Consider the following 26457-nt stretch of genomic DNA (forward strand, 5'->3'; position numbering starts at 1 on the left):
CTTAATCTAGCCAGGCTTCTTACTCAAAAGCGTACTCAATAAAGTTCTTTACTTTTTTTGGGGAAAAATAGACAGGATGTTTTATCAATGCATATTGTATTTCCTTATATTAAAGCCAAAAAAAACCTGCTTCTTGGCATAAACTTTATGATTGTTTTTGAGATAAAAGGCTTAATGTGTTCTTGTGTGTGCGCTTGTCTATAGACCAGCACAGGTTCGTGTGTATATCTATATCTACCTTAAAGTTATTGGAAAATTCTACCTTTGAACATATTCACGCCATTGCAGCCAGAATACAATAAATATGTAAGTATAGTTTGTGTGTGTGTGAAATAATCACCTGAAATATTCTATTACTTAATCTAAAAGAGAGGTATGTACAAAGTCATTAGACTGATTGTTGTGAAATTTGCTATGAAACACTTATTACAGACAAATAAATGTCATTTCCTGTGACTTACAGATTCCACTTTATTGTATTGTGAATCACTTGAATTCTCTTCTCACAGTTAGAAGCAGACATCTCATCTCCTAGGCTAGCCACCTTTCTTGGGTGATAAAAAGAAAAGTCATATGTGGCTGACCACCAAACAGTCTCATACAGATTTAATGTCTGCAGGTGGAACATGTGCCCACTTAGAACATGTGCTATATGAGCAGATCCGTATAGAATAAAATTAACTGAAGAGCCACTAAGACCAGAGGCTCTGAGTTTCAAATCTATTTTTAAGTATTAAGTGTCAAGTCAATGCTCTTCTCTAAACTTCAGACTCCATTTCTGGGAACATAAGAGCTGCATTTAAATATGATTCCCTTTCCTGGATGATATTCAATGAGTCTATGAAAACTTATGTAAAAATACTCATGAGTAATCTCCAGAAGTGAATAACTCTCAAACTCTAAGATGATTCCAAAGCTTTTGTGAAAGAAAGCTTAAAAATAAATCCATAGTAATCAGGATGAAACTACAAAACTTTAGAAACAAAATTTCTGGCTTTGAAAGAAATAAGCATTATTTTACAGAAAATAAGTATCTTGTAAAATAAGTTACAATTTTATATGGCCAAATGTTCTTCTGGATATTTAAATGGAGAAATTCAAAGTCTCTTTGAGAATTTCACATATGTGACATCAATAATACAAAGACCCGGTTTTAGTAAACACCTACTAGGTAGACACAGAGATTTCCAGTGTTTGTTAAGACACCATTCAATGCACAGCTTCACACATGGCTTGTCTAGCAAAGGAGACACTTGATTTGGCCATACTTCCCTTGCTGTGCTTTTTGGTAAAAGCATGTTGAGCAGGAAGCCTACGTTAAAGGTACTGTCATCTCCTTTCCATTGTACCTTTACCTTCTTCCCATTCTTTCTGTGTCAGCGCATGCCCAGGGTCCTGCACATAGAGTTTTGGAGTTTAGATTGCAGTGGGTAAGGTTGAGAGACATAAAAAAATAACTTAGGGTTGGTAACACAAGACAGAAAGTTAATTAGGTATAACACTTTGAACTCACCAAGATAGGATAGAGAATGGAGTATTTTTTCAGAATTTGTCAAATATGTATGGAATGGACATTGTCAGTGTAGTTCGTGCCTGTATATATTTGTATATAGTTATTGTACTTACTGAATATGATTTTACTATGTTAAAGAATTTCCTTTTTAAGTATACAAAAATGGGGAAATATTGTTTGATATTTTGATGTCAATCTGACAAATAAAGCTAACATGGAGTCGAGGGTGGAGCTGGTCATTAGTTGATCAAAATTAACCATAAAGGTTTGGAGGACTGTAGAGAGGTAGGAGACAGGAAATAGTAAGGTGGGGCTGAGAGCGGATCTCAACCCTTTTGGAGAAAGGGACATTAGAAATAGGAGGTGACTGGTGGCTGCTCCTGTACTTCTATGATCTCTCATGCTCTTACCCAATACCTGGCTCCCAATGTTTCATTGATAAAAAATAATAAGTTAAGGCTTCACAAATCAATGATTGTGCCACTTAAACTAAGAACCAAAATGCACTTTTGTTTCGTGTCTCTTTTAGCCCACTTTGAGGTTAACTGAGACCTACTGTAGAAAACAGAGGCCTAGTAGGAAAGAATGAAACAAAACAAGAGGAATAAACTGTGTAAGACAGTAAGAGGTCAGAACTGGACTGGAATGTGAAGGATGTAGGAAAGAGAAGGCAATCTCATTCTTGCCTTGAAGATGGAACTGTAGTGCCAAATTGTATGTTGCAGTCAGCTCTGATCTGAGAGGACAGGGCTGAAGAACGATGCTAACACCATGACTGTGGCTAAAAAGGATGGAAATATTCATATCATTCATGACGTATTGTGATGTTTCATGGATTAAACATAGGGCATCCTGCACCATCCTTATTAACTAGGGCTGCACACTTTAGGGCACTGTAATTGAGAAATTGCATTGATTTCTCCCACCTCTCTCTCTGTATTGGGGGGGAGGAAAGAGAGATTTTGGTGTATGCTTGCTGAGGTTTTAATCTTTTGTCCTTTCTTCCATGTTTTAGTTCAGAACCAAACTAAAAAGAAGAAGGTAAATTCTCCTTAATTTCTAAGCATTGCAAGACTTTTAGCTGAGAAGAACACAGAGTATTCATCTGTATAAAAGTGTGGACCATTTGGTTAACATAGAAATAAAATTGAGAAAATGATGAGCCCTTCAAGAACTGTGCTGGAAAACGCCATGTCCTGAAGCTAGAGAACACAGCACTCTCTTATTACAAAGTAATGTGTTACAAGCCAAACCAGTGACAGAGCATCTCATTGAACTCTGCCATTTCACTTAGGTGAGCTATCAGCCTGCAGTTAGTCTGCTGAGCAGGCCGAGGTTAATGTAAATGCAGTTAGATCAGGAAGTGCTCTTGTCTTCTCCCATAAAGGGCAGCAGCTCTGGGAGGCACTGAGAACATCATTAACCCTATTACAGCCACACAGCTGAACTGTGGGCTTTGTCTTCCTTTAGTTATGTCTGGTCCTGATCAGATAGTATACTAGGAAAGGGCAGTTTCTTTTCCCACTTTCTTGAGATCAACACTTCTTTAGGGTACATGACTAGACAGTTTCAATTATTTGAATGTTACGGTTTCTATGAGAAATAGCCCACACAGTTTATGAGTTTGAGAATTTGGATGACAGATAATACAGTTTTGGAAGACTGTGAAGCTTTCTGACATGGGAACACACTGGCAGATAGCTACCATAAGCAGGGGTCCAAAGGATTCTATAGTGCTGGCTTTTGATCTAGTTCTCTGTTTCTGGATCCACCAACAAAGATTGGGATGGGGTCTCCCAGCACAGGAAGGTTTCCAGTCACCATGCTTTCCTGCCAGTGACAGACTGTACACCCTAAAACCGTGAGCCAAAATAAGCCTCTCCTGCTTCAAGTCTCTTCCCGCAGGTATTTCAGCACAGCAAGGAGGAAAGCAGCTGTTGCAGGGGGAAGGGAGAAAATTAAAGGCTGTGTATATGCTGTCACTCAAAGCGATTTTAACGTCAGAAATTGTGTTATTTATTTTGTCAAAGTGTTTGGAGGTACGTTTCTCTCATAGCTGACCTCTGGGAATCCTGCGGTTCTCCCTTTATTTGATCTGGGAACAAAGAGGGGAAAACGTAGAGAGAAGAGAGAAGGGCCTGTTATTGGATTACCCCCCTCCCCCTTTTTTTTTCAGACAGGGTTTCTCTGTGGCTTTTGGAGCCTTTTCTGGAACTAACTCTTATAGATCAGCCTAGCCTTGAACTCACAGAGATCCGCCTGCCTCTGTGCTGTAATTAAAGGTGTGAAGGTGTGCGCCATCACCTCCTGGCCTGGTATATCACTTTTAAGTATATTTCATTTCTGAGACTACAATCTGGTTCAGTAGAAATTACGGAAATTGTGATTAGTAAATTGTTGGCCACCAGTACATGGTGTCCCATGAGCTGGCTGCTTGCTGTGTGGTAAATATCATTGCTTAATTGCTTTCATCTGCACACTGAGCTGAGGTGAAAAAGCAAACAGTCAATTCCAAAGTGTCTTCTTTCAAATTAACGATGACAGACTCATTTGCTTCATTACAAGGCCAAGTCAGAACTCGACAATCTTCTTTTTCTTAAAATGTTAAAGGAATAAAATCACCAAGTCAGGGGATGAAGATGTATGTCTTTGCACATTTTAAAAATAAGATTTTACAGCTTTGTGAGCCAGCTGATAAAGATACGGACTTTTTAGGCTGACATGATCCATATGCTGTCATTAATGGATTATCCAAAATTAAGCCCGAGAGCTGAAATCACTTCATAACATTCAATGAATTAACTATCTCTCAGGAAGAAGAGTGAAGTGTGCAGGGTCAGTGATGGGTGGAAACATATTTACAATTTTTCCAGTTTGTGGGGAGTCAGCAGATTTATTTCTGATACTTGATGTGTCCCAGTTCCTGCACCTGGGGTATGTTGTATGAGGAAATTCAGTTTAACAAACATGTATTAGATCTTGCATGGTATTTATGCTTGCCATACCCAAATGAACCAGCTGCAAAATGGAGAATGTAGGTATCTTCACACTCAGGGGTGAAATATTTCTCATTAATTAAGGACTCTGGGTTTAAGGATGCTGAAAACAGAAATAAGCCCTTTTCCTACGACAGTGATTTTTTTCAAGGTATATAATCACAGTGGCAGAAATTAAACTAGAACAATGTCAGTTTAAGGACTAAAGAACCAAACACTTAGTCTCCTCTCTCCACATCCCGTCTCCTCTAATGAGCGCTGGGGTTAGAGATACACTAGTATCTGGCTTATTTCGTATGATGGTACCAACAGAGACCACACTTAGGCCTCCAGGCTGTCATGGCTAGACTTTTCACATGCTGACCTAGCCCTAAGGGCCTAAAAATCTTCAAGTGAACATGTAGAACTTATTTGACATGAATAAAGAAAGAAATATCTTATTGTATTTTATTTTATATATTTCTTATTATCTCTTAGAATCCTATTTTTTTTCTAATGAGAAACAAAAAGGGGTGAATCAGGATGAGAGGTGGAGGACCTAGGAGTAGTAGAAAGAAAGAAAAATGTGATCAGGGTATATATTGAAAACACTCCTTGCAAAAGAGAAAGAAGTATTCTAAATATTTAGAGAATTTAATTCCTTTAAGTATATATTATTACATTTATCTTTAATAAATATTTCTATGCTTAGTATATATATTTTGTTTCTCAGGACAGGATGTCTCTGTGTTTTTCTGACTGTCCTTGAGTTTTCTCTATAGATGAGGCTAGAATAGAACTTATAGATATCTGCCTGCCTTTGCCTCCCCTAGTGCTGGGATTAAAGACATGCACCACCACTGCCTCGCTACTTTTTAATATTTTCTAAAAAGAAATTTTTATTTAAAAATCTATAACATACAATATATTTTATCATGTTTTTCTCTTTCTCCATATTAATCATAGCATAAAACTGCTTTGGGAAATAATATTAATAAAATTATATTAGTATATAAATTAAGTTATAGTTTTTAAAAAATAGGTAAGAGTTAACATGACAGGATAATTAAACAGCACCTGTACAATACTGAGGACATCCTAGATGCTAGCTAAATATTTATAAGATGATAAATGCAGTAATGAATATAAATGTTTTTATAGGCTAAAAAATTTTAGTTTGACATAAAATTTCATTGGGCACTGAGAACAATCTTTATGATTTTATCTTGAGATTTTTATGTAAGATATTGAATCTAAAAGAACAATTTTATAAAGAACACAGAGAAATGGAAAACATCTGTATTTAACATTATATATTTCATATTAAATATTAAAATATTTAATCTTATATTAAAATGATAATTCTTGCCCTAAATGGGAAACTTACACCCACTTGCACCAAGGTTCAGGGAACATTGTGAAAAAGGCTGTGGAAAAAATGTTAAGAGCCAGAGGATGGGGAGAAGTGCTGTGAAATGTGGTCCTTGAACATGACAAAGATATTTATGCCCATAAACTTGCAACATTGGGAATAGTCTGCAAAGGGGCCACACAAGATCAAGCCAATCAAAACTTCAATGAAGAAGATGATCTCCAGGTCCCAGTCCTCACTGACGTGTTGGTAGTTGTTGAAGGAGGGAAGGGGGACTCACTCTGTTTGGAGGATGCAGCTACTGGTAGAATTTCTATTTAATGTCTCTCACACATGCATGTATGAGCAGACAAACAAGAGTGGATAATTAAAAACATATGAAGTTGTGACACTCGGCTGGATGTGATAGGATAGGGGGACAAGATAGGAATCAGAGTGGGAGAAGTTGGTGGTTATGATTATAGTTCACTATATATACATATATATGTGAATTTCTCAAGAACAAATAAAAATGATTTTAAGAGTAACATACCTTCAGCAGTTTCTCCCACTTTATTACAATTCTGAATAAATAGCCACGTGGATATACTTCGTGAGTAATATCTATGGCCTATTCCTAAAAACATTATGTATAATAGCAAAGAAATGCCTTTTTTGCTTCAAAATGCTTGTTAGATTGTTCATTTTATGATATTATTTTATAAAGAAATAATTTCTTACTTCTATGTTCCCTAAAAGAATGAATTTTATAAGAATCTAAGGTTCTCCAGGTGAGATATAATCTTAAAATAAATATTGCAAAACTCTGGCTTTATTAACTCTGATTTTAGAATTTAAGAAAAAAGGAAGGCAGGCTTCCATGGAGGTGATTCAGAATCAATTTCATTTCAGTAATACCTGCTCAGCTACTCACATAAAAGAAATTAGTCTTGTTTGTGGTAACATGCAGTACATAACAGAAAATCTTGTTAAGATTGACTTTCAAGTAATACAGTATGGTTGCTTACATGGCAAAAATAGCAGAAAAAAATATTCAGCTCATATTTGCTCAGTTATTTATCTAGCTCATCTTCATACAATTGTTAAAGTATGAGGCAGACACATGAGTTGGAATGCTATAACTTAGGCTGGTCAGCAGATTGACTGAATAATAAATTACTCATAGTTCAAATACATTGTATTTGTACTAGGCTGACTATAGTCCAAATAGAAGATACATTTCTCTTGGTTAATTATTTTATAGAAATATTTAACAAATATTTAATTTACATTTTTCTTCCCTCACTATTCTCAATTTTTTCTAGAAAATAAGCTAGAAATATGTTTCATGCATAATGATGATGAAATATATGTTCTATGTACTGAAGCCTAAAGATGTATCATCTCCAAGCTTCGGACTTACTTAATAAAGAGGGAAATGGATGGTTTAAGAATCAAAGAATGAGAGATGACTCAGTAGATAAGAGTTTTTTTTTTTTTTCCAAGCAGAAAAGCCTGGACATGAGTTTGAATCCCTAGCACCTAGGCAAATAGCTTGGCATACCTGCATATAATACCAGCTTTTGGGAATAGAAGACAGGCAGATACTAGAGTTTACTGGTCAATTAGCTTAGCAGTAGAGGTAAACTAGTCCAGTGAGCAACCCTGTCCCAAGATGATAAGTCAGAGAACAATAAAAACACTTAAATACACTTAGACTTTGTGGTGGACTCTGAATACATAAGCACCAAAACACTCACACTTATGAAACACATACACACACACACACCACATGCTCGCGAGAGAGTGTGAGACAGAGACAGAGAGAGCAAAGGAAATCTAAAGTGAATCTGTCCTCTGAGGAAATCTACACCCTTCTGTAGCCCCTTAGAACACTCTCATGCACATGCTTGTAAGAGAAAAATGTTTGCAAGTATGAAACTGAATATTTAGTTTTCAAATTTTCTCTAGAAGAACATTTTGTGTTATAGAATTTCTATCTATAACAAAGGATTAGAACATGTTTTATACTTAGGAGAATACAACTTTAATACATGTTAGTAAAACATTGTGTTAATGTACTTCATGTACTAAAACACATCTCTAATGAACACATATTCAGTATTAACAATGTATCTATATTCATGCAAATCACAGGCTAAATATGATTCATATTTATGCCTATGTCATATCAACATGTATTCCAGACCGACACCTATCCTCATAGATCACTGGCACACATGTGAATGGAGACATATTTAGTGTACACTAAAGTATCTCAGATGCACAGAGTGGGTCCAGTTTTTAAGTGATGACATCTGCAACTTGTTTCTTTTTCTTCCTCCCTCACATTATTTGGGGACCACACATGCCTTGCATGCAAGCACACATAAATGCTATAACACTGAGTGAGCCATATTTCATGAACTCTTTTTTGAATTTTAAGTTGTCCTCTTTGGTGAATTTTTCCAAATGATTCTCACTCGTTGTTTGCCAAAGTCTACCATGGTCCACCAGGCATGCCTATTGTCTGTCATGCAGAAGGTATCAAATAAAAGGTGCAGAAGCAAAACCTTTCTGTATGTATGACTTATGACTTATTTCTAAGTACATATTTGTCACTTTCCATTTGCTATGATAAAACACCATGGGCAAGGCAGCATAGAAAAAGAAGCCCTTATTTTCCTTAAAGTTCCAGAGGGATAAAAATCTGTCATGATGAGGAAACCTGTGGAGGCTGGAATATCACACTGAGGTCTCACATCTTGAACTCTAAACATGAAGCAGAGAGAACAAAATCAAACAGCCTTGAGTCTTTAAACTGAAAGCTTGCTTCCAGTGACATACTTCCCCCAAGAGAGCCATATCTCCTAAGACTCCCAAAAAGCATCATCAACTAGGAAACAAATATTTAAATGTGTGAGACTACAGGGACATCTCTGTGAAACCACCACAAGTAAGCCTAATCGAGGCTGTGCCTTTTGAGGACACAGCAATAGGGAGAAGTATAAGAAAATGGGGTAAAATGGAGATCTTATCACCAAAGTACAGTGTTGAGACATGTAAGACTACCCTCACAGTTTAAAATTTCTGGGAAGTTCTGCAGAAGTAGATTTTATCATCTAGAAATTATTTTATATATGCACATACTAATGTTTTAATTTTCATGTACATTTGCATTGATTCCAAGGGTTATTTCTTTCCATTTAAATTTAATTTCTCAAACATTTCGTGCTAACATGTATTGTGCACTGAACACATATGTCATCCCTGTACTATCATGCCTTTACCTAGTCTCATGTTGTCTTGTTTGCCACCTTTGTTCTCCTAGAAATGATTACTTCTACTGTTTAATATATTTCCTCCCATGTAATATGAAAGATATTATAACTAAGAAGTCAGATTCTAAGAATTCTATCCAATTGTCAAAATGTCTGGAAATAGTATTCAATTACAGTATCTGCCAAGTAGAGGCATTTGAAAGACTCTTGCTTTGTTTGTTTGCATTCTAATTTGTTTATTTTATTTTATTATTTTGGATCTAAAGGTTGACTCAGTCAGTTTAGTAAGTCACCGCAGTGAATGCTTTATACTGACCTAATTTTAGCCCTTCTCTGGATGTCTGAAATATCACTTCCTTTCTGATTTTATTCAGTAGAATCAAGTGCCCCACTCTGAATACAGGAAACATCTTTCATTTGAGTTGATGCTCAGATTAGTATCATTGAGGGAGCAGCACTTTGGTTATCTACTGGTGTTTCCAGACACAGCTCTACCCCAACATTAAAGATGTGACCCATCCATAGTTGCCACCAGGCCTTCACGGGTGAGGCTTCAAAGAGTGATTCCAGTTCTTGACATTCTCAGGCTGCCTGCTTCCCCCACCTCCACCTTCCCTTCACTTATACACTCGTATGTGGGGACTTTTATTATAGTAGCTTCTTCGTGCTCTCTCCTGACTAATGTGACTGTCAGCAAGCATCTGAGGGTACAGGAAGGAAAGCTGCAGGGTTTCATCCACTAATTTTGCCCTCTGGCATTTGAGAGTTGGCTCATGTCAAAGACAAAAAGGGAAACACTGCTTCCTCTGTGAAGCAGACAGGATAACATGAGGAGCTGGTGATGAATGGAAGACGAATGAACAATAAGTTCCTTAAATCAACTTAAATAGTGAGTAAATTAAGCATGCTGAAACTGGCTTATTTTTAGTGGATGAATCAGAAGTTAGGCATGAAGGCCAGAAGCAGACTCCTTCATGCCAAGTAAACCTAAAGACAACAAAGGGACAAGTTTAGACAATCGGGGTGCTGGCAAGTCAGTCACCAGGCAGACTCTAGCCCCAGTCTTCCTGTCCTTCCCTCTTAGACCACCATTACATTTTGTCTACTTTCCAAGGTTGCAGTTCAAAGATAGCATGTGCAGAAAGAATGTGCCTTTGGATTTAGATTCCTGGTATAGGAAATCAGACAGTAAATATCTGTCTCAATTTTTTCATCCCCAAAACTGAAGGAAGAACACCCACCCTATAGAGTTCTTGCCAGGCCTGCATGGAGTGAGACAATGTTTACGAAAGATGCACAGGAATACTCAAGAAATGACAGCAATTATCAAAGCAATCCAAACTGTGACGATGGGAAGCACTGCAACCTGTGGTGTTACATAATGCTGGTGTGACAGCCCGCGTGGTTTTAATTGTGTTCCTCATTTTCCACAGAAATTCTCTGTGCTGGGAATTTCTGTATACCTGTGTGCTGGGAGTTCATCTCTCTCCACGCAATTAATGATGGTCATGTAGATATTTCTTGGGAGTTCATATTTTTGATAATTTTGATTAATTATTCCACAAAGAACACTTTGATTGCTAAATTTTGCTTCTTACTCTTCTTTACCATCCTCTTGCCTAGGAGTTCGCTGTAGGGATTTAATTTTAGTCACTTTATAATTATTGAATTACACCATTAGTTATACCAAATCATGAAAATTATTCCATATAAATCTCACCAAGCTTCACTGATAACCTGTGCCATCTAATCCTTCTTCTTGGGCTCTCTTGATTTTATTCCACAGAGAAGGCTTTGAACTCATAAATGGCCCCAAATTCTCCCCTGGGTGTAATCCCAAGCACCTGATAATGTCACACAGTGTCTTTTTCTCACACACAGCATTGTCTGCCCATGCAGGGAGACAAGAGCTAAATAATTATTTGCAGGATAGTCTAAAAGAGGTGACAGTCTCACAAACACGATGCTGTTTTGGGACCTTTCTTTTAGCTTTACAATTGCTTGGGATTTTGGCTGAAGTATAAATACATTTTCAATTATTCCATGTATAATATTTTCAGAAATACTAACATCCTCTTCTTATCATCTTGAGACAGTGTTGAGAAATTTGATAACATTATGATCTCCATGTATTTTAACCACTGTCAAAACTAGTACAGTCTTTGCTGTATCCTAGTATTATGAAATACTCCAAAACATTCTTCTGTTTTTCATACTGTATCCATTCATTGTATGGATAAGTTAACAACAAAATATTTTACTCTTGAGACTAGAGTCATTGAGTGTTTAGATGCTGGCACAACATAGCAAAAGTCCTGCTTACCACTGTGCTCATGGGAAGTAAATGTCTCTGAATTGGCACTGCCCGTTGCTTCTTTGGGGTTCTCAATACACTAGTTGACATAATTCCTGAATACATTATGTCACTCCTCTTCACTACATATGGTGCTCAGTCCAAAATTAATACTTTCATTTTTTTTTCAAATTCTCACTAATTTTGCTTATTCTCATTGAAATCCTGTTAGTCATCGCAGCTGAGCTCATAACATTCAGGACAGCTTCTTCCCAGCTTCTTCCTGTCATTATCACACACAGGACTTTGTGCTCAGTAATATTAAACTTAGTAGAATAGGCATGGAGAGCTACAATTTTTCAGCTTTCCTTCAGTCTCTGTACTTACATGTCATCTTCTATTGGCCTGTCTCTGACCTCCTCTCCTTTTCCACTTCCCTCTCTTCCACCCACTCATCCCATCTTCACATTATTCTCAAAAAACCTTTTTTTTAAGCATCCTGAAACTAGCAGTGCTAGTGGGATTGCCAAGAATCATAGTATATTTAACTTTATAGTTAGTGTTTTTCAAACCCTTTGGCCTGCGCACTTCCTGTGATATTACATTTCCAGTACAAAATACACACGTTTCCTTGTAGGGTATGTTATAAGCTTCTGTAAGCTATAATCAATCAATCAATCAAGAAGTTTAAATTTACAAAACTAGACTACTTTCTCATGATGATTGAAATGAAGACATGGGAAAGAACTGGAGTTAATTTTGTTCTCATTGAGTTGCAAATGTTGTTATTGTCCCTCTAGCACAGTACATATGCTCTAAACCACATCTAAGCAGGCAGAAGCAATCGCATATGTAAAATGTTTTAAGTCAGGTAAAACTTTGTATATTTCACTATTATATCTTATGAGTACCTTTTAATTTAACTGTATTCTTACTCAGACCTAAAATATTTCAAATTCTCACTCACTAAGGTAAATTTATTTCTAAAATAATATGCTACAAAAGTTTGTTCAAAGTGTTCTTTATCTAAATCTTTATTCCATGTGTATTGCTTTAATGTATGTTGCTGCATCATAATTACATTTTAATAATGAAATACATGATGTGATTGCAAACTGTCCAGGTCCTGTTTCCATGTGCATTGCTAGAAGAATCTGTGAAATGATGGAGTTCACAAAATGCACAGGCCTTTGTAGAGCTACAAATAAAATACTGGAAAAAACATGTATGAATGTAAATTCAGACCAACATAAATTTAATAAAACTCAAAAGAATAATAAAATGTAGAAAGCAGAATAAATTCCAATTTACTGACAAGGAGCTGTAGTATAAATGATCTATTGCTTATTATCAATCTTCAATCAATATATATTCATCTATTATAATATTCATCTATTACATATAACAATTTATATCACCTTCATGTTTATTACTCTATGCATTATTTATCCTCTATCATATATATATACCTACTATCTATCCATCATCTATCTATTTTCTATTTATCTGTTTATTGCTATCATCTATCTATATGAAATCTATTATCATCATTTGTCATAAATTTTTATATAATATATTTATGTTTGTCTGTCACTCTATATATTAATTATCCTAAACTGCCTATCATCTATCTATCTATCTATCTATCTATCTATCTATCTATCTATCATCTATCTATCTATCATATATCATATATCAATCATATATCTATCATCTATCTCTATTACACATCTGATGAGTAGTAGGTAAGTGCATGATAAACAGATACTCAGATGATAGATAAATGATAGATTCCAGATAGCTAAATAGATAAATGACATGTAGAAAATGATACTAAATTCACATCTAGAGAAACTCATGTAAATATATTTTTCTAAGCTTGCACGCCTTTGAAGTGAATTTCTGTCATTTTTCCTGTTACATACCTAATATCTGCTATATAACTTCAGACTTAATAGGCCATTATTAGTTCTTTTAATAATAAGAGAACGGGTGTATGAAAGGAGTGAATAACAAAGACATGGCTTCAGATATGAAGGTGGCTAACTTCAGAACTCTTCACTACTTTATTCACATGAATATTTGAGGGCAGAAGAAAAGAAATAATTAAACAGAAATAATATGAAAACCCAGGAAACGCTTCATAAAAGATTCTGCAGCAAAAAGTGAAGCTAGAGAAGCTTCAGGGGAAAGCCTAGGCCCTGCCTTCATGAGTAAGAATCCGAGCCTTTGGAACAGATACCTGCATAGCCCCTTTTGTTTCCTACTCTGTGCTATGCATTCAGTAATGATCATGAGATGAAACATATGTATAGCATGGTATTGGAGTAGGATGTTCCTCTCAGATAAATTTCATTGTTGTGGAGTAAGTTTGATGATTTGTTGTTGTTTTATTTTGTTTCTTAATCTCTTGATGTAGGGCACAGTTTTTTTATGTATGCTGTATTTAATGATTTAAGGCATATTTTAATTTATTTTTTTCAAAATAAAGAACATCTGATACTTAGCAAAGTCTTTCTTTGTATCAGTAAATGTAATTTGGAGTGTGAGTTCTTGTAATTTTAATGCTGTTCTCGTCGTGGAACTTTCTATGTCGTCTTGTGAACAGTGACATCAGTTCTAGACCTGGTGTTTCTGACAGCCTACGTGTCACCAGTCATGCGACTGGCAGTCAACCATTAGATGACTTCAAATGGCTCATACCTGAATTATATTTGAGTCTATATTTCAGCTCTACTTTTATAGCAAACTTAAATACATTTTGTACTAAGGCAAAGCTGAAAGGGAAGGTGGTGTCTGTTGAGATAGGCATCAGTTATACTGTTTATTGCTTCATGAAGCATTGGACTAAGCATTATCCAGAGTGGTAATATAGATGTATGTACATGTGTTGCTGTAGACTAAATACTTCTGGCCCTTCAAAAGCAAATGTGAGGCTATATGGATTTGGGGTATTTAAAAGTGACTAAGTCACAAGACGAGAATCCTGATACATGAGGTTGTTAACTTTTATGGCAAAAATTCAAGACACCTTCATCATTCCATAGCTTTCCTTTAAAAATTTCTCAACATCATTCTGACCACAGTGAGCGTATGGCTAGCCCTGTATAAACTAGAATATGGTGTCTAAACAGGCAGACAAACTGCCAGTGCTTAATTTTGTTTTTGTAAGTCCCATGCCTCTGGTACATGAGGTCTCTATGGAAAACAGACTGATCTTGATGTTTCCAGGAATATACTTTTTTGAAACGTTAGTATAACAGGATTAAGCCAAAAGACTCCCATCACAATTAGAAACATGGTTATCAGCACCATCTCTCTACAGCTTCTCTCCACATTCATTTACTTTTCCAGCAAAGAAAAAAAAAATCTGTAAAAATAGTATTCAGAAAGTCTTGACCTGATACTTTCAAACCAAATTCTATTAGAGAAAAGTCCAGAGAGTGGGAGAGATGTATAAATCATGAACATGGGATCAACTTGGTTTCAAGATTGCTGATTATCAAGGAGAACTATCTCCCATTTGACCAGTTTATAACTGGAAAATTTTAGAATAGTCTTTTCACATCAGTTTTTCCAGTATCTGTTATGATGAAAAGATGAATAACTTATTCCTTATTCCTTTAAAATATGATGCTCAAATCTAGAGGAATGAACAGAGATATGCATGAAGGAACCCTTTGCTTTTGCAAACTTTGGGAGCTAAAAGAACTGTAAAGCATCCAACTACCGAGAATATACATGCTTCAAAGGAAAGCCACCACAAATTCAAGACTTACAATAAGAAATCTTTGATTCATTTCATCCAAGTGTCACATAAACAAACAAACAAATAAATAAATAAATAAATAATCCATTTAACAATTCTGTTTCTTGGTAGCTTCCATCTCTGGGACACAGATAACTTGAAATGGAAGTAGAATAACTCAATGAACAACAAAGCCCATTTCTAACACAGAATCAATAGGCATAAGAAAAATGTATCTTTAAGCAACAAAATTTGAGGGTAATTTTATATACCATAATTATTACTAAAAAAGAAATTTGTGTTTTGTACTTTGGGCAAACAAAACAACAGACATCCACAGTGGACAATGACAACACTAATTTTAGTGAAATAGGTGTTATTTGTTGCTATTTCATATCTTTGGTGAAGGTAGACAGAGAATATAATAATATAAACAAAGCTAGTGAACCCCGTGTTTTCTGGATGGAATTTCACTTAGTATACAATTTTTTGCAGAGGATACACAAAGAATTTCATTATCAGCACACACCACAAAAGTACATTATCAGTTTTACTGGAATGTTTTCTTTTAGTTTAGAAAGTGAAATATTTTAAGTTAAATGTGACATTGACATTTTAATTAATTTTTTAAGATCTAAAGCTCAGAAATATAAATGGTCCTCCAAGGTTAAACAGCTGGCTGTGCCTCAGACAGGAATAAAACCAAAGATAGAACCAGCAGTCGTGGAAAGGCATTTACTGGGGATAAGAAGTAAACACATGTAGCAAACACACAGAAAAAAAAACAAGACCCTATAAATGTATGAAGGGTATTGGAAAGTCAAACAAACAAACAAATAAACAAATCTGTCTCTTTACAAGAGCTTGGGTTTTTTCTTTGAAGTCAGAAGGTTTGGGATGAAAGTGGTCATCTTCCAGGTTTGCCACCAATATTGCCTAGTCACGGTCCCTCTGCCTATCTGTCTACCTACTTGGAAGCATGTCTCACTTCTAGTCTCCAAAAAACAGAGGAAGAACCAAATGACTGCATAAAGACATGAGAAAAGCTCTTATGCATTACTTGAATGGAGTCATCAAGAACAAAATGACATAATTCACTACAAGAGAGGAGAACAAAGAGGGAACATTAAATATTCCCAAGTGTTTGAGAAACAAACTCGAAAAAAAAAGTGTACAATATGTTGAATAGATAAGGTAAGAGAAAAAGAATTCAATGCAATGAAGCAAAGACCAGCAAAAACGCCAATGCAAGAGGAGCAGAGTTCTGTTAGCAAGCCTTTACTAGTTCTCAACCTACTTCATGCTTCAACCTTTAATACAGTTCCTCATATGTAATCATAAATCCCCTCATTGTGATCTACTAATCGCAGTGTTTTTTTCGTTGTTACTTCATAACTTTGCTACTGTTGTGAATTGTAATGTAAATATTTATGTTTTCTGCTAGTTTTAGGTCATCGTTGTAAAAGGATTCTTCAAACCCCAAAGGAGTCTCAGCCCACAGGTTGAGAAACGCTGCTTTAGACCATTTTGAAGCATACATACACACATAAATACACATGCACTCATGTTCATTTATATTAAAAGTGTGGTGTTGTGCCAACGGAGACATAGATTGAAGAAGAGAATTTCTAGGGAACGGCTGCCTTCTATTAAACTGGTAAGCACAGCACTCCCCTACTTTCTCTTCAAGCCAAACCTCAGTTCTTATGTTTATCCATCTTATATAGAAGATTAGTGACTAGAGGCAAAACTCAGACTTGTAATTTGAAAGTCTTAACCACAGTCCCATAACAAAACAGCAAAACATTATGTAAAATGAGTATAAATTTATTTTGAAATAAGATATGGCCACAGAAATACTATTATCATTTAAAAAGTTTCTTGTTTATTACAGATAGTGCCCTGGGATAGCTAGTTTTCAGGGCTGAAATATAAGGAAATAAATACAAGAAATGGAGGTGATGAGAATGATGGTGAGTGCCTTTTTCTTTTGAAAGTTGGGTTAAAACTAGACTTTATTAAAAGAGAGACTATAGCATCTCTCTCCTCCCTGTTTACTCCACACCCCTGTGAGTTTGTATGTGGGTGTGTGCATGTTTGTGTATGTGTGTGTGTGTGTGTGTGTGTGTGTGAATGTTTTACATGCTAATTTCACTCTGAGCCTGACTTTCTTTAACCTGACAGTACTTATTGAATACTGGTTATCAATACACCTGTGTTTAGCTGGTGTATAACTTGAAAGATGGATATGACTAAAAAAGAGCTTGTTTACCACTCAGATTCCATTTCATAATTCTACCTTAATGCCCTAATCACTTAATACTGTGAAAGTGTCAATTTTATAATACTTTTTAGATTTTAAGTTTATTTTGCAATATGGAGACAAATACTTACCTCACTAACTAATAAACCAAACAAATTTGTGTTTCAAATACTTCTCCTAGGGTTGGAGTCATCCAGCCCCCTATTTCATTGCATTGCAGATCATTCTATCATCCCTAGAGATAAGGGAGTACAAAGGAACAAACACAGAAGACACCCATCAGGTACTTTAAAAACCAATCCTAAAGTTGGGGTCTCCAGAAAAATGGGAGGCTCCGCAGTGTCTGCCAGCCCAACTATTTCCACTGAGACAAGCTGGGGAGACCTTATTCAAAGGAAGACTTCATTGAATTATGTATCCAAACTGGAAATAGTTATTATTTTTATTTTTATATCCAATAAAAAATATAATTCCATTTAATTTTATCAATAAATTCTAATGCACCAGTTCAAGAGCCCACATTGACTATAAAAAGAGTAACGTAAATATCAGCACTGTTTTCTTCTTGACATCAGGAACCCTAGTACATGCTTAAATAAAATGTATAAGTCAGTGCTACACCATGTATGCCTACAGGCAACTCATTGCATAGTTTTAACAAGGCCAATCACTACCCTGTGCCTTGCAACATTTATGGTCATTCCTTATAAGTAACCTAAAACATAATTGAGTGTCAGGAATAAACAGTAGTGTTGGAAGCTCAGATCATGGTACATTTTGAAAGAATAGTCTAATGTATTATTAAGACTGAAAACTAAATTATTGAATTAACTCTTGCCAACTTCAAATTCAAAGAGGCCATACCAAAGATTTCAGCATACCAGAGGGTGGAACTATACCTTGACTCCTTTTAAAGTCTCTCTAAAATGGATCTTTGAAAACACTTCTTTTTTTCATAATTTTCCATTTCCTTTTAGTTCCAAACCTATTTTTCCCCTACAGATCAACAAAGGATAATTGTTTCACTACTAGTAATATGGATCACATATGATTCCAGCTCAGATTATGAGGTTTTGATAGTCTAACAGTACAAAAGTGACAAATCCTTAGTACAAACCGTGCTGTGAACTTAGGTTTGCTTCCCTTGGTTACTGTATAATTAACAATGCTTAGTTGAGAACCATATGCATGATACAAAACACACAGTACAGAACAATATATTATGGGTAATTTTGGAATATTATGTTTTCCAATTTTATAATCCAGTGCTGCTCACCAATGATCTTGGGGGGAAAAAACTCCAGAGGTACCCCAAATATTAGCCCTTGACCTGAAATTGGAGTGTCGTTTAACTTAATCTAAAAATCAATCATCAATTGTAAGAAGATGGAAAGTCTCACACTAGGACTTCATTAGCAAAATCTGTGTTTCAGCATTCAAACTCCCACTGCTGTGAATTCTGACTCATCTGCCTACAAGTGCTTGCATGTCCTTTACACACGGCACGCTCTTAAATTAGAACACTGTAAACACTCCACGAGTCCACCTCAGATCCTATCATTGAGAACTGACAACATCACTAAATGAACAAGTATTTCTCATCTCTCACAGCACAGTTTTAGAAGGAGAAACCAGGATTTCTGGGAAGGAAGCTGGAAAGCATTTGAAATGTTCAAATTAATGAGATAAGGACATAAGGGTTTATCTGGGAACAGTGACCTGAACGTACTGTGCAATGACATGCTCATCTGATTGCAAGCCTGGCTGACCTTCTTGGCTATGGATCAAGAATATGAGTTCAGCATGAGAAGAACAACCTCCGAGTTTGTTTCTCCCCACAGGCAGCGCTGGTGCTTCTGATGTACCTCTCCTAAGCTTTTCCACAAGGCCAAAGGTCTTGACTACATTTGCAAACACATGTCACTCACTGTAATAAACCAAATTCTATCAAGGGAGAGGTGGTAACAATAGTGTTTCCATGCATTAATTTTGTCCTTATAATTGTGGAGGGCTCAGAAGACAGGCCTAAAGGCTGTCTTTCGAATCAGCAGAAAACAACCATTTTCCATTATGAAGCAGGGGCAATGACTGATTGTAGTCGGTATAAAAATCACTTTCTGCTTTATGATGTGTAGATTAATGGAAGTACTAAACCATTCTAATGATAGATAAGGAAATTATTTCCACTGTAGCCGAAAGAAATAAAATGGACCCATCTTAAATTAGAAAGGTCTAAAACTCTGCAAGCTCATCAAAAGTGCATGGGCAACAAAAGAAGTCCAGGTTTATTACCCATTTGGAGCACCTTAATTTCTTAACATCTATCATTTTTCTGCTTCATTACTGTTGGTGTGCTTCTCAATATCTTCTGGGAAATCTATTTTTTTTCTAAAGACAGTACTAAATATAGGTGAGACTAATAGAGAATGCTAGGGTTTCCCCCATTTTATTAGCGTGCTGCATTGTTAATTTTATTTCATTGCTACTGTTGCCTTTGTAACATGTGTCCTTATTTTGATCAGCATGATTTATCACTGAAGGACTGAATGTGAACTTGTCAGATCAAGCAGCCTGTTATCTAAGAATGACACTGTTGTTTATGAATACTCCCTCAGATTAGTGAGATTGGGCTCAATTTTATTCATAATATCAACACAGACTTTTTTTTGAAAATAACAATATAAATAGTGTGGGGCTGGAGAGATAGCCCTGCAGTTAAAAAACATTTGCTGCTTCTGCAGAGGATCTGAGATGGATATCTCAGCCCCGATGTTGAGTAGTTTACAACCTCTGTAACTTGAAAATCCAGTACCCTCTTTTGTCCTCTGCAGATACTGAATGTACGTGACACACACACACACACACACACACACACACACATTTATATTATATTTAATTAATTCATTTATTTATTTTCCAACCTAGCCTCAGTTTCCCCTTCCTTTTCTTCTATTCCCCCACCAATACACTCCTCCTCTGTCTTTGTTCATAAAGTGGCAGGTCTCTCATGAGTGCCAACAAAGTATTGCATATCAAGTTGATGGGAAAGCAACTCCCTCCCCTTGTACTTGTATTAAGACTATGTAAAGCAATCTAGTACTAAGAATGATTCCCAAGAGCCAGCCAAAGCACGAGGGACAGCCTCTGGCCCCATTGTTAGGAGTACCACAAATAGACCAAGTCACACAACTGTCACCTATATGTAGAGGGCCTACTTCAGTCCCATGCAGGGTCCCTGGATGATGTTGATTCGGACTCTGTAAGATCCTACGAACTAGGCTAAGTTAGTTGTTTCTGTGATTTTATTTATTTTATTTATTTTTATTTTTTGTGATGTCTTGACAACTCTGGCTCCTATAATTCTTCCTTCCTCTCTTCACCAAGATCCCTGAAGTGATCCTAATATTTGATTGTGGGTCCCTTTATCTGTTTCCTTCCATTACTGCATGAAGATTCTCTGAAGACAATGGGGTAGTTTTAAAAATTGCCCTCATTCTGTGGTATTCATTCAAGTTCAAGACATTAGGAGATTAATGGTTTGGAACAACCTAAGTTATTTCTTATGGAGCCTACTTAAGGAACACAAGAGAATAGAAACAACGCAAGCAATCACCTGTATTGGGTGTTTCCTGTTCCCTGTGTAACAGAACCCTGTAAGAACCCTTCTCAGTAATTTCAGATAGAAAAGAAGCTAAATCCCGTGTATCAACCCATCACTCAAAGGATACAGAAGCTAGGACTGATGTTCTCTTTTGTTATCTCTTACTCAAGCAAGCCAATCTTCATGACTTCTTGATAAATCCCTGGAGGATCCAGCTGTACTTGTTTATGGTATTGATGAACTACATTGTTAGAGTTTCCTGTTTCTTTTTCTACCAAGCTCCTCAAGTTAATTCCCAGAATGACCCATCTTCACACTGAATGTGAAGCTCAAAGACTGCCTAGCCTAACATCAATGCCTTAATATTTTGCTTAAGTCAGAACTCTGACTGCAAGAACTGGAAGTAATCTAATTCAAGCAACTTTAAACATACAATGTGACTCATGAGCCAAATTTGCTGATAAATTTAAGCAAGTTTGGCCCAAAGACTTAGGCATTTATTAAGTCTTTGGCCCTATTGCCTGCTTCTGTTTTTCTTATTTCGGTTGTAATTTAAAAGTAAATCTCAAATGGAGAAGAAAAAGATGTTTGTTTTCTCAAAGTTCTGAAAAAGACTTTGAATTTGATCATGCTGCTATATTGTCATAGGAGTGGGTTGCACTTGTTCCAGAGAAAACAAAACAAAATATAGTCTGTTGTGAGGTGTGTTGTGGTGTAGTGATATTTCATTTGTATTTTAATAAATAAATAGTGATATTTCATTTGTATTTTGATAAATAAAGCTTGCCTGAAGATCAGAGAGTAAAACAGTCCCACTGGTCAGCCTTACAGACAAAGCAGTGGTGACACACACCTTTAAGCCCAGTAGCCACACTTGTTTGCCATAGAAACTGGCTGGCATGGTGCACACCTTTAATCCCAGCCCTAGAGAGGAATATAAAACAGGAGAAGACAGCTTCCAGACACAGTCTTATTCTGAGATTCCTGGAAGGAGGATTACCATTTCAGACTGAGGTAGAGGTAAGAGCCAGTGGGCTGTCTGTTTTGCTTTTCTGACATTCAGGTTGAACACAATAAAATGTGATTTTATTAATCTTGCCTTCAGGTTGGTAGGTCCTCTTACACATCTTGCCTCTAATCAACAGCACAGTATAAGTGTTGGAAAGGGTCAGTCATTTGGGAAAAGCAGGAAGTAGTTACAATGAAAGGGGATGGGTGCTGTGAAAGCAAACAAAGATCTATTGCAAAGATCATTTCAATTTTTATCCCACATTCATTTGGTGTACATGCGAGCTTCCTTCATCCTCACTTCTACCTTAAACAAAAATAACACACTCTTTTGTTAGAATTTCAACTTCTCTTCTGATCTTGATGAACACACATACTTTACAGAGACCCATTGAAGATGTTCCAGTGTGGAGCTTATCTAATGTCTGGTGTCTTCTCTCTTAAACTCTCCAAGAACTTCCCTAACTATTGTTAGGAACATTATCAAAGGATAGTGACTCACCCCATCCATATTCTCTAGCTCTACTTTGTACCTGGGTAGACATTCACTCAGCAAAGAAGTCTACTAAGGTTATCAGAACTTCATTGATGCATGTTACCAAATGTCAGGACATCTCCATAGTAAACAGAGGGGTAAGCTGAAGCTGTTGACTACTTAATTCATCATGGAACTTACAAGATACACCTAATAAAGGAGATAAAGGCAGTAGAACAATCACACTGTAAAAATATCAGCAGAGTCTACTGGTTTTTACATTTTCTAGACAAGGATGAGATTAGAAAATGACTAAACTTCCAAGAATTCATGATACAATTCTATCTCTAATCTCCAGAGGGCTTGCCATCTCTGTCCACTCTGGTAATCAGATATTCTCATCTAAAGCAGGGATTTCTCCTCTTCTTATAAGAAAAGAATTGAAATCCACTGCCTCAACATTCCCTACAAAGTTGTCAGAGTTCATGTTGAGAACTGAGTCTCTAGAAAAGGGTGTAGTTCCTAGGTGGCCTAATTAACTGTGCTTCCTGGTCTTCAGCTGCTACTGAAATTTCTCCAGTTAGTTCACATAGTGTCTTCACTTTGTCGCAAGGTGAACAGATGGAAAAAAACCTATCTATGTTTGTGCATAAGGGCTTACCCTATGGGAAAGGGGATTTGATAGATTTTAATTATTTACGTTAAGCTCAGGTATAGCATTTTTAAAAGTAAGAAACTAGTACAAATTAGATCATCATTCATGCATGGCTAGGTAGACAAGGTACTACTGAGGCTTGACCAGAACCCACATCCCTCTTACAGCACAGCAAGAAAGTAGATTCCAGTAAGAATTACAAAAGTTCTTCACGGTTTCTTTATAGCTTGATTTAGAACTTCTTATACTTGCATTATCTGTCAAAAGAATTATGCTAGCTTTCTTTACAGCTCTCTAAACTATTTCTGTATGTCCGGGATTGCCTATTCCAGAACACAGGATTATGCTACAAACTTATTTGGTATTTAAAGAGGATCAAATATTGCATTTTTACACTCATTTTTCCCCTTAACTTAAAGTTATCAACAGCTCACATCTTCATATCTTGCCATGTAATATAATTTCACAATTTTGTTCCAGACTGACGTCACAACCTTGGCTCTTTTGGGTGGTTTCCAAATATGCTATGTTTATTGACAGTCTTATGACTTTTTAAGTGATTTTAGTTTTGTCTGCAACCACATGGTATTCCAAATGGTGTCTAACTTTGTAATTTAATTAAACATCACCTGTTCATAATGACTTTAAAAATGTTTAACAGACTTTAGTCATGTCTTCCTCTGTAACTTTCGTAAAAGTGGCTCTGAATAGTTCAGCTTTGCTGTTATTTGAATAACTGTTTCTTAAAATAGTATTTTAATTTATTCTTTGAAAATTTCATTTATGTGTGTGTGCCTAGACCATATCTAATTCCTCACTTGCCTGCAGATTCCCTATCTATCTATCTATCTATCTATCTATCTATCTATCTATCTATCTCTCTATGTAGAAGAGAGAGACATAACTATATCATAAATTCAATATTTTATGTTATTCACATTTATATGTTTAGGAAGGACTGGGATTGAATAACATACCAGGGAATCATTGGCAGTAGTGACATATTTCTCTCAACAACTATTGAATGTGTGTAGCCCTTCCTTACAGGTAAGGACTGGGTAGGCTCGCTCTCCAGACTGCCATGTAAACTGGTGTTGTCACTGAGTGGTCTTGTTTAGTAATCATGTTGTTAAGATTTCCTAGACTCAGCTTCCAGATTTCCTAGGCTCAGCTTCCCTGTCATACTTAAAGTACACTGTCTTGCGGTTACTATACTGTAAGTGTCTCATGGTTCTTACAATACAATGCAAATACAATACAAAATCTCTTCCGTAATGTTTTCAGAGACTTGTGGTGTTGTTATCTTTTATACAGCCATATCAGTTGGGGATATGAAGCCTATGTGTTCAGTTGTTCTTTGAGTTTTGGCCACTAATGATTTTTATGATGGTCTCTAAAGTTTGTTTCTCTATTTTCATTGCAATATTTTTATATTCTTTTTATTTTATTCTTTTCCCTTTATCTATTTCTGTTGATATTTATCACGCACATATATATTTTCCAATAAATCCCTGATGTCTTGACATGTTTATTTAAGAATACATGACCCATACCTCATGTTAAGTCTTTAGGGATGATATGAAATTTTTAGGAAAATAAAACACCAAATCTAGAGAGGAAATGCTTTTCAGTAGTATATTTCAATAAGTTAAACATGCTTATGAAAACTTCAGAAAAATGTGAAGAGATTATGTTTATTTGAAAGATAAGCAAGGGTCAAAGTGATGGTTATGCTTGTATTGTGAGAAGGAACCACCTAACAATTTGTTTTGAATAAAGTTTCCATTTTGAATTGGGGTCTAATAAAGTTTAAGTTCCAAGGACCTCCTTGGATAATTGACATTCTATTTGGTAAGGAGAGACATATATGTTGGGTAAACTGCCCAGCCCCACTTGAGTCAATCAACCAATAAGTACAAGATAAATGTGCCACTTAGGAAAGTCTCTAATTCCTGAATCCTGATTGGTGAAAAAGGTACTGTAACTTGACACATATGTTTGCAGTTTTTATGCTTAAAAGCTCTGTAACATTTTGGCTCAGTTCACAATTCATCAAGTCTGTTCATCATCCCTAAATGATTAGTATTGTCTGAATTACAATAAACATTATTTTTCTCCATTGACTTGGTGTTTGAGATGTGTTGAATTGAAGAAGAACCTGTAGCAATGTGTCACCAAATAGCCAGATAACCCATACAAATGAGCACATGCCTTCTCTGAGAGACATGTATGGTTGTTTTCTGCCTAGACTTTCCATTGACGAAACATATCTGTTACTTCTCTTATTGTTGTAACAAAGATAGCTTAGAAGGGCTTCTAGGAAAAACATGGTTTATAGCTCAGGAAGATGCACTCTGCCAAATCTTTGAACATGTGATGGCAGTGACAGAAGGCAACTGGTCACATCACGTCTGCCATCAGGAAGAGGAGATTATTGCCATTTCTCAGTTCACTCACTTCTTCCTTTGATTAGTTCTGAGTCTCTGCCCAGATAATGGTATTGTTAAAACTTAGGGTGTGTTTTCCTACTTAATTAGTCTAATCTAGAAACTGTCTCACAGACAGAGGTTTATCTCTTGTGAGAATCTAGAGCCTGACAATGTGATAATCAGTGTTAGCCATCAGAAATATATCTGATTGGGTCTGTAAGCTACTGATGTGAACTGCTAATATGCAAGAAGTCTCCTTAAAGCCAGTTGGTAATGACAGGAGCCATTTTCTTTAGTGACATGATTTGAAATGTCATTCTGATATAAGCCAAGCTTGGCAAATAATAAGTGGACTCTCATTGATTTATCTGTAGTCAACTGTTGAGTAACTTATATCTGTGAAGACATGGATAATTGCTAGTAAGATCTGATTCCCATCTTCTAGCAAAGGAGCTACCTCATTTTTCCTCATGGTGGAGGTAGATAGCCAAGTAAAAGACAAGAACCAAACACAGCCTCAGTGACAGTGCCTTGTTATATCTTCCATTTTCCAGAAGCATACAAAAACCATGGGTCAATAAAGCTTTAGTGTGGGTAAAGAGAATCTGCTGCTTATTATAATGACCTGTAGAGATATAGCTATCAAGGCAGCTCAGCACTTAAGTACTCAAACTGCTCTTGTAGAAGAACTGAGTTTATTTGTGAGCACCCTCATTGAATCCTCACAAGCACTTATCATTTCAACCTTTAGTGTGGGAAGCCCTTCTTTATATGTGTTGCCTTTATTGGTTAATGAATAAAGAAGCTGCATTGGCCAGTGATAGGCAGAGAATAGCTAGTCAGGGAAACTAAATTGAATGCAGGG

This window comes from Alexandromys fortis, unplaced genomic scaffold (genome assembly GCF_014885135.2).
Source record: "Alexandromys fortis isolate MF-2015 unplaced genomic scaffold, M_Fortis_MF-2015_v1.1 scaffold_16, whole genome shotgun sequence".
Classification (NCBI taxonomy): domain Eukaryota; kingdom Metazoa; phylum Chordata; class Mammalia; order Rodentia; family Cricetidae; genus Alexandromys; species Alexandromys fortis.